Genomic DNA, 8,391 nt, shown 5'->3' with positions numbered 1-8,391 from the left:
CGTTATTCTATTTTGATATTTTCTGTCTCTCTACATCAGTGCCATATAACGTTGTTTTTGAATTTTAGAAAACCGGTAATTTATGCAGTGTACAGGTAATAATAATAGCAATATTAATAGCTGGTGTTTATGTAGCACTTCTGAGGAGGCCTGCAAAGAGATTAAGTATATGATGTCATTTGAGCATCCCAACAACTCTGTGAGGTAGGTGATATTATTCCAATTTTACAGTTGAGGAAACTGAGGCAAACAGAGGTTAAGTGACTTAGCTAGGGTCACATTTTAATAAATGCCACCCTCAAGATTTGAATGCTATTCTTTTGACCTTCCAGAATTAGTGTTCTTATCCCTCTACCATGTTGCTTCTTAATTGTATGCACACTATAAAACATGTTTTTTCTTAGATAACTTAAAAATACCACAGACATTTCTTTTTTCCTACTTGAATTATCCTGGTATTTCAAATGCATGTCTTGCCTATAAGAAATTCTTGTATAAATTCAAGGCTCTAGAATTCTGATTATAGACCTATTCTTTTGTGAGCTTTCCGTGGAGAGGGTTAATGGAATGACATACCAGTCTCCTGTGGTGATATTTGGGACCATCACTGTCACAAAGTCTCTTTTCACTTTAATCAGTAACTATAATCTACACTGCAGACCTTGCAGGGATTCTCTATGAGGTGTAATATATAGCCCACTGCACAGTAACTCTAAGATTGTCATTTGGGTATTTCAACTATGGAACAATAGTTGTTATTCTGTCAAAGAAGCTGTACTGATATTTATCAAGACTTGAATCTGGGGTAACAATAGCAGGCTTTTTATCAGATGGTCACTACAGAGAACAAAAATTCTGCATTCAGTTGTGTGCATTCTTCACTAAAGCCAAAAAATTTACCTGCAGGTGGATGAGGTAAATTTCTAGAGTCTTTATTTCTGCTTCCACAACTTAAAATATTTATTAAGTAAACAATAGGTGACTTCAGAATTTGTAAAAAGTTGAAAGCTTTGGTGAAGGAAAGCCTCAAACTCAGGCCAAATGAGTGCTAGTTTCTTAGAAGTGGACAATAGAAGGTACAACCATTGTTATTATTATCATCATTATTCATAGATGTGTATTTCACACCAATAATAGACTTATCTTTAATATTAAGAAAAGGAATAAGGTTGGGGAAATAGAGTTTTAATTTCCTGTCTATACTGTTTCCCCCTCAAGTACAATTTTCTATATAGACTGTTTTTTAGAGCATTAATTAAAGGCAATTTTTAATCCTGGTTTAGCTTCTTTTGCCACCCTAGTACATTACTGAAAATTCCCTCAAGTATGTGGGGGGACCCAAATGAAACGGAAACTCATTTTAACATTATTCTAAGCAAAGCCAAAGAGAAACTTAGATGCCATTTAGTCCAATCATCTCATTTTAAACTTGAGGAAACTGAGGTCCACAGAGATCAAATTAATTGTCCAAGGTTACTCAGGTAGTATGGAGGAGGGGGAAAGACATAATCAGAAATCAGAACCTGGGACCTCCACTAAACTCTCCCAAAAGACATAATGTAGTTAAGAGCAAACATAAAATATTTATAGTTTTCCTTTGTTTTGGACATGGCTTTAACCATTAGCATAGAAAATAAAAGTCAGTTTTTTAGAATGTTGCTTTCTTTAGATTTTTTTTATAAAAATATATTTTATTTTCTCCCAATTACATGATTTTTTTTTGTGGAACTATGAGGGTTAAGTGACTTGCCAAGGTTCACACAGCTAGTAAGTGTCAAGTGTTTGAGGCTAGATTTGAACTCAGGTCCTCCTGAATCCAGGGCCTATACTTTATCTGCTGTGCCATCTAGTTGCCCTCAATAACATGTTAAAACAATTTTTAACATTAAAAAAATTTTGAGTTCTAAATTCTTTGCCTCTATCCTCTCCCCCTGAAGCAGTAAGCAATCAGATAGGTTGAACATGTGCAATTATGTAAAGCACATCCATATTAGTCATTTTGTACAAGAAGACTCAAATAAAAGAACAAAATAAAGAAAGTGAAAAATAATATGCTTTAGTTTGTGTTCAATCGATACCAGTTCTTTCTCTGGAGGTGGAGAGTATGCTTCCTCATTAGTCCTTTGGGATTGTCTTGTACCACTATATTGCTGAGAATAGCTAAGTCATTCACAGTTTTTCACTGAACAATATTGCTGTTACTGTGTACAGTGTTCACCTGGTTCTGCTCACTTGATTTTGCATCAGTTCATTTAAGTCTTTCCAGGTTTTCCCAAATCATCATACTTGTTATTTCTTATAGCACAATAATGGTATTCCATCACAATCATATACTATAGTTTGTTTAGCCATTCCCCAATTGATGGACATTTCTTTGATTTCCAATTCTTTTCCACCACAAAAATGGCAGCTATAAATATTTTTGTACATATAGGTCCCTTTCCCTTTTTATTATCTCTTTGAAATATAGACCTAGCATTGGTATTGCTGGATCAAATGGTATGCATAATTTTATAGCCCTTTGGGCATAGTTCCAAATTGTTTTCCAGAATGGTTGGATCAATTCACAATTCCACCACCAGTGCATTAGTGTCCCAGTATTTCCACATCCACCCCAAATAGATACTATTTTTTATGGCATTGTTGTTCAGTTGTTTCTAACTTTGCAACTCCATTTGGGGTTTTCTTGGCAAAGATACTTAGCAAACCATTGTTTGCTATTTCCTTCTCTAGTTCATTTTTTTTTTTTTGCAGGGCAGTCACACAGGTAGAAAGTGTCAAGTGTCTGAGGCCAAATTTGAACTCAGGTCCTCCTGAATCCAGGGCCAGTACTTTATCCACTATGCCACCTAGATGCCCATCTAATTCATTTTACAGTTTAGGAAACTGAGGTAAACAAATGTAATGAAATTTATTAATTTGGTCATTGACAATGCTATGTTAAAGTTTAGTAAAAATCTAGCAATTCAAACAGTTAAAGAAGAGAATCCAGCCTTCCAGACCAGAGTCCAGAATCCAGTTTTCCAGATCAGAGTCTGGAGTCCAGAATCCAGTTTTCCAGACCAGAATCCAGCTTCCTCCTGATGACATCTTACCACTTCAAGAAGACAAGAGAACTCAGAAACTTTATATGAACAGTTTTGTTTTGTTAGTTTTTGTTATCTCCTGTTATTATATACTATCTGTAACATGTACTCTCTGCAGAGGCCCCCCCTCTGCAAGACCAATGTCAAAGCGTCGCATTCATGAGGGACTGCCCCTCTGGACAAAACTTTTCTCTCTCCCTTTTTCTATATTGATATTAACATATTATTAGTTAGCATAGGATATTATTTTTGGCTGTTTCGTTGAGCAAACTCATTAGTTTTTCAAATTAAACAAAGGGGGAATGTGATAAAAACCAGAAGTTTCAGCTGAATCATTTGAGAGTTGAGCGCATGCTTCTGAAGCGGCTTTTGAAGGACCTCCCTTTTGGTGAGGAGACCTCGATGAACTTCCGGCACACCAGCTTAAAACTGAGGGAGGAAAGGAAGTTTCACTCTCTCTCTGGCTTTTCAACTTAGCCATGGCGGTGCACGCATTTTCTGTTCGGCTTTTGGATGTGCTGGTTCTCAGCCTGGCGGGCAGTTTGGGATTCTGTGAGTTTTATAAAGGAAAATAGACTAAGCTTAGATCTAAGATTATTTATTTGTATTTCTACTTCCCTATTTCCCTAATTGGTATCACCTTTTGTTGTCTAATTAATTCCCAAGCAATAAAAATGAATCCCTCACAGATTAAAGCTCAGAGGCTTCTTTTTCTTCTTTTTCTTAGTGGTCTGATATATATATATATAAAGTTAAAAGGGGGAGTTTAATGCTCATATATCCAATTTTGAATATCACACAAGGTTGAGTGAATTATCCAGAGTCACACAGCTAGTAAGCATCTAAGGCTGGATTTGAACTCAGGTTTTGCTGAATCCAGACCTGGCACTCCACTCACTGTATTTTATGGTATACATACATCCACACCCTTATATTTATAGATGCCATTTTATATATCTCTTGCTCTTGCTGTGTGTAAAAAAATACCTCTTTGTAATTTCTTAATATATTTCCCAGTAAATTATTTGGAGATGTTTGTAAGTTACATACACATATACACACATATGCACCTAACTATATATTTTACACATATATGTACATATATACATATATGTATAATTTTTATTGTATCTAAATAACTTAGGAGTGAACATGTTGAGAATTTATTAGCAACCATAACATGTATATTAGTATGTTAAGGGATAGAAACTATCATTTCATATTGGATTACTAATAGGAAATTGAAGCCTGTGATATGCAATAATAACAGACACTTTATCATGTTTCTTTGGTTACTATTCATGAGTCACTCTGTTAGTTATTTTTCTTGTTTCAATCTTCCTACTTTTCAGTAAATTCAAATAATCACATAATCTCAGATTTGAATTGAACAGATTATGCTTGTTCTATCTAACCCTCCCTTTACTGAATGTCAAAAGCCAAAATGAACATGATGTTTCTTTAATTATTTTCAATTCAATGTGTATTGTTGGGATGTGTCTGCAATGTAGTATAGTGTAAAGAACACTGGCTCTAAAGAAAGAAGACCTAGGTTTGAATGCTGTCTCTGATGTTCCTAATAATGTACCATAGGGGAGTCACTTAACTTCCCTGGGTCCTCAGTTTCCTCATCTATAAAATGAGCTTGGATGAGATGGCATATGAAGTCCCTTCTGGTTCTAGAGCCATACTCCTATTTAGCGTCTATTCTGTGACAGACACTGTGCTAGATGCTGGCCATAGAGTGATGAAAATGGAGCAATCCTTGACTTCATGGAGCTTATATTTTTCCATCAATGCATCAATCAATGCAAGTAAATATGAAATACATGATCTGGGTGAAGAAGAGCACAAAGAACTTGGCACTTGGTTGGAGGGCGGTATGAGGAAGGTCCTCTTGTAGATGAATCACTTGAGGTGAGCTTTGAAGAGAGCTAGGGATTTCAAGAAGCAGAAATGGAGAGGGAGCAGAATCCATGCATATGGTATAACCTATACAAAGGCCCAGAGATGGGACATGAAGTGTTGTGTGTGGGGAACAAGAAGGAGATTGGTTTAAATGGAACAAAGAATGAGGAGTTCTTTTAAATAAATTTAGAAAGATCAGTAGGAATCAGAATATGAAGAGTTACTATTCCTCCCTTTCTTTTAGGCATCGAAGGACACTATTTTTGGCCAGGTAAGAGAACTAGGTGAATGGTCTCCATATTACCTTCCTAGTTCCAGGATTTTGGGGTGGGCTGAGGCAGGAAGATCTGAGTTCAAACTGGCCTCAGACACTTACTACCTGGGTGACCTCAGACAAGTCACTTATCCCCTGATTATTTTAATTTCCTTATCTTTAAACTAGGGGGATAATAAAAGCATTTACCTTCCATGGTTGTTGTGAGAATCAAATGAGATAATATTTATAAAGTGCTTAGCACAGTGCCTCTTACACATTAGGCACTTTCTTAAATCCTTTTTCCCTTCCTTTTTTTCCAATGGAGGCTTCATGTGTTTGAGTAAAGTCTTCCTCAAAGCCCTTTAAATGGGAGAGTGTTTTTCTCCTCAGAGAACATTTTGTAAAGGATAGCAGATTTATTGTTGAAATGACCTAATCTTTTTCACAGTTGGGTCAAAATCAGTCAATTTTGTGAAACGCTAAACATTTTAGGGTAACATGTCCTGCAGTTACTACAAATTATATAACTCAAATATTAGGCTATTAGGGCAAGTCATCTTGGAAAATGTAAGAATCATCTGTAAGACTGGAGGTCTCAGCAGGATCATGAGAAAAAAAAATGATCCACAATCTGTATCTGTATCCACATTCTGGTTTTGCGGTCTTTGACGTGTTATTTTTATTAATGCAATTAAGCTTATTTCACTTCAGTCCTTCTGTTGCTGGAGGCTGGAGTTTTGAAGCAATTCTTAGTCATCTATCTTAAAGTGTTTTCCATTTCAGAGAAAATGGCTGATACAAACAGATATTTATTGTTTTCCTAATTTTGTAATTTCTGGAGGTAGTTTGATGGATAGTACCTCGAGCTAAAAATCTTTGTTGTTATTCATGCTTTATAGAATTTACAGAACACAGCTAATGGAACAGAAATAATGTTCTCTTGCCAAAGATTGCACTTTAATTATACAAGCCTTATCATTATTGGACTAACCATTAACCCACTCACTATATACCAGTGATGGAGAAAAAAATCTTTTTATCTTTAGATCATTTGGTAAACATGATTCCTGTGCTAATTAGTCCTTCATTGTATAGCCTGATGGATATTGCAGAGGCATCTTATCTTTAAGGATAGCAGATTAGGAATAAGATCAGCTGGCACAATTCATATTGTTTGATGTATTATGGATTTGAAATACATTTTTTTCTCATAAATTAAGACTGTAGATTAAGCATTAGAAGAGATTTTAGACAGCTCTATTTTACAGACCAGGGAATTGAGGCCTAGGGAGGTTAAACACAGAGATATTTGAAAAATTATGGAAAATGGTACAGTGCTACCAAAATGGAGAAAGGTAAAACCTGTCCCAATTTTCAAAAATAAGGTAAGGGAACAGTTTATATACTATAAGCCAGTGAGCTTGACTTCAATTCTTGAAAACCTCCTAAATTTGATCATTAAAGAGATGGAAAGGGAAGTGTTGATTATAAAGAACCAACATGACTTAAATCAATTAATCAACAAACATTAAGAATAGGTCATGCCAGATTACCCACATTTCCTTTTTTTGACAGATTTATTAAAGTATCAAATGAGGAGAATGCTGTTGATTTAATTTGCCTACATTTTAGTAAAGCTTTTGATAACATTTCATAATATTCTTGTGGAAAAGATGGAGAGATATGGATTACTTATAATAAGATGGATTTAAAACTGATTGGATGGCTGGATTCAAAGAGTAGCTTTTAATGATTCAATGTCAACATAACAGGAGGTCTCCAGAGGAGAAGCACAGGGATCTGTATTTGGCCCTCTGCTCTTTAACATTTTTATCATTGACTTGGATAAAGGGATAATTGGTGTACTCATCCAATTTTCAGATGACACAAACTTTGTCATGATAGCACAATCTGATGACAGACCGAGTTAGAATTCAAAAGGATTTTAATAGGCTGGAGTTTTGGGATTGAATCTCTTTACATGAAATTCACTAGGAATAAAGGTAAAGCCTTGTACTTGTAATCAACTTCACACATATAAGATGGATGGGGCAAGGGTTAGACGGCAATTGTTCTGAAAAAGATCTGGAGGTTCTAGTGGGCTACAAGTTCAATATAAATCAGCACTGTGATTTGATACCAAAACAGCTCATATGATCTTGAGCTGCATTAAGAGGGGTAGAGCTTCCAGGAATAAAGAGATGATACTATCGCTGCACTCTGTTCTTCTCAGATATTATCTAGAGTACTGTGTTCAGTTTTAGGCATCATGGTTTAACAAGGGCATTGATTGGCTGGAGAGTGTCCAAAGGAAGGCAACCAAGATATTCAGTAAGGGACCTTGAGTTCATTTCATGTGAGGATTGGTCATAGGGATTGGGCAAGGTTTGCTTGGATAAGAAAAGGCTCGGGGGAAAATGTGATAGGGGTCTTCAAATATCCAAAGGATGGACATTTAGAGAGGAGGTTAGACTTGTTGTATTAGAACTGAGCACAAAAATCCCTGAGCAGAAAATGAGGAATAAAGGTCAAAGTTGCAAAAGGGCAAATTTACATTTAATATCAGGAAAAACTTCCTGATAATTAGAGCTGTTCAAGGGTGGCATAGACTGCCAAGAGAGATTGCAGTTTTCTGCTCCTTGGAAATCTTTAAGCAGAGACTGCATGATCATTTATTGGACATATTGTATTGGGGATTCCTTTTGCACGTGGGTAGCCTGAATGACTTCAGAGGTCCCTTTTAGTGCTCCAGTTTGGTGATTCTGTACTCTGTCTCCAAATTCAACACACTTTACTGTACCATGCTGCCTCTTATTCCTTCAGTATCTTTTGTTTGGGGTTTCAAACACTGTGTCCAACCCCATGTCAACATAGACATGTATGAGTACCCTATTCAACATACTGAAGACATAAAGAGAGAAACTCAAATACTTTGAACAGACGGCAATACCCCTCCTCTCAGTCTCTATCCAAACCCATGACACATCTGTTTGTTGGCCTATGTATCCTAGTAATCAATGTGCACTAGCTTTTTTTGCAGTATCTGACTCATCTTACACCCTGACAGAATTGCTGATGCAATCAGATTATATTCCATTTGGTTCTTTCTTGTGGATCTGACCCCACAGAAATCTCCTGCAT

The sequence above is a fragment of the Dromiciops gliroides genome, chromosome 6 (assembly GCF_019393635.1).
Source record: "Dromiciops gliroides isolate mDroGli1 chromosome 6, mDroGli1.pri, whole genome shotgun sequence".
NCBI classification, from domain to species: domain Eukaryota; kingdom Metazoa; phylum Chordata; class Mammalia; order Microbiotheria; family Microbiotheriidae; genus Dromiciops; species Dromiciops gliroides.
Note: the sequence above shows the minus strand (reverse complement) of the source record.